Below are 2,031 nucleotides of genomic sequence, written 5' to 3'. Positions count from 1 at the left end.
AGGTACTAAGTGATCTGGTGGAGACTGTAAGACTCGTTGATCAATTCTAGATGATTAGTGCAGGCACACTTGACATCTATTTCTTCTGCTTAACATCATATGTATGACTGGAAATTATAAAAGGCAGCACTTCTGTTCAGCACACTTCTGGAATAAGCATTTTTTATTCTCTGGATTTTTTCAGTGACCTTATGATAGGTTATCAATAGCGAAACAAACTCATAAGTTAATTGTGCCATTTACATATATTGCGGGCTCCAGGTGACCTTTTATCTTTCCATAATCCTCTGTATTGTGTCCAGATGCCATACTGCATATTGATTGATGACCTTGTCAAAGGTGGAAAGATACAGGAAGCAAAGATTATATTTAATGAAATGAAAGAAAAAGAAGTCAAATCTGGTATGGGATGTAGCTGGATAACAGATTAAACTATCTCTCTTTTCTAGATGTAGTTGAAGTGGACCTATTGTATTTGTTTATAGATAAGAGGTGAGACCCCCATATTTGAATGAACTGTTGTGGGCTGTAAAAAAGCAGGGGAAGACAGGCTCACAGGTGCCATCCGTGGATCTCAACCAAGTGCAGATTTCGAAGACATGAGCTGCGAGATGATATACGGCCAGGTGCCGCCTCCATTGGAAGAGGACCCAGCGTCGAAGCAAGCTTGCTACCTGAGCCTCTGTGAGTGGTGGTAGCTCGCTCCTAGATTCAGCAGCACAGACTGAAGCACTGCGCATTCTAAACCGGCCTTTTGCTTTGTTTTCTTCAGGTTCCATGTCGACGCCGTCTGCCCCGGCCTGTCCCAAGCTTCAGTAGGTACATATATGCATGCACAGAGTTTTCCGGTCGGACTTGGTATGGAATAAGTATCATTTGTTTTTTTATACAGAAATGTAGCTTGTAAACTATTAGTAAAGTTAAATACAAGTTTTGTTCTGAACCAGGACATAGCACTCTGTAACAAATTCGTCGCATTTTCGTTCCTTCCGCTGATCAAATGCCTTCGTTCCCAGTGGTTCTTGTAGAGCGGTTGTGTCGTCCGAGCGTTGATCTGAACCAGCGCAGTTTATCAGGGACGTAGCAGTGAGTTGGTGAGCTCTCTCGGCTCATAGAAGCCCTACCTTTTCTGATTTTCTTCGAGCATGGGCTGAAATGTCAACTATTGGGCCAAAGGTTATAGAGAACTCATAGATTTGATGGCTAAACATAAAAGCGACTTAGAAGGATTCAAGTTAGATGTATACGGAAGTGGTGAGGACTCGCAATAAGTTCAATCCACTGTCATGAGGTTAGATTTGAGTCTCAATTTTTTCAAGGGAAGGGATCATGCTGATAATTCACTCCATGGGTACGTATCAAACTAGAAACTTTAAGGCAATTGTCAAAGATAGTTAATTATGTATTCCACTTTTTTTTGTTGATTACTGATGCTGCCATTTGCTGTTTATATTTTTTTAGGTACAAAGTTTTCAAAAATCCGAGCATTAGTGATGTCCCGTGCACAACAACAGCAGAGGCTCTTGCAATGGGGAAATTCGTGACCTGCGCAGAACATCCATCAAATGAGTTTTTACGCAGTTTATCAGGGACGTAGCAGTGAGTTGGTGAGCTCTCTCGGCTCATAGAAGTCCTACTTTTTTTTCTGATTTTCTTCTAGCACAGGCTGAAATGTCAACTATTAGGCCAAAGGTTATAGAGAACTCATAGATTTGATGGCTAAACATAAAAGCGACTTAGAAGGATTCAAGTTAGATGTATACGGAAGTGGTGAGGACTCGCAAGAAGTTCAATCCACTGCCAGGAGGTTAGATTTGAGTCTCAATTTTTTTTCAAGGGAAGGGATCATGTTGATAATTCACTCCATGGGTACGCAATTGTCAAAGATAATTAATTCTGTATTCCACTTTTTTTGTTGATTACTAATGCTACCATTTGCTGTTTGTATTTTTTTCAGGTGCAAGGTTTTCAAAAATCTGAGCATTAGTGATGTCCTGTGCACAACAAGAGCAGAGGCTCTTGCAATGGGGA

At 40.9% G+C, this 2,031-nt stretch overlaps 1 long non-coding RNA gene across 1 annotated transcript; it reads left to right on the top strand.

Annotated features, from left to right (window-relative positions):
- The first annotated feature begins 312 nt into the window (after nt 1-312).
- Nucleotides 313-1,678, top strand: LOC109945629 (uncharacterized). The gene is made up of 3 exons (XR_002268893.1): nt 313-684; nt 773-1,351; nt 1,462-1,678. It is a non-coding gene; the product is annotated as an uncharacterized lncRNA (long non-coding RNA).
- Nucleotides 1,679-2,031: the final 353 nt, after the last annotated feature.

This window comes from Zea mays, chromosome 4 (assembly GCF_902167145.1).
Source record: "Zea mays cultivar B73 chromosome 4, Zm-B73-REFERENCE-NAM-5.0, whole genome shotgun sequence".
Classification (NCBI taxonomy): Eukaryota; Viridiplantae; Streptophyta; class Magnoliopsida; order Poales; family Poaceae; genus Zea; species Zea mays.
The sequence above is the reverse complement of the archived record's forward strand: the minus strand, read 5'-3'. Positions and strand labels throughout refer to the sequence as shown.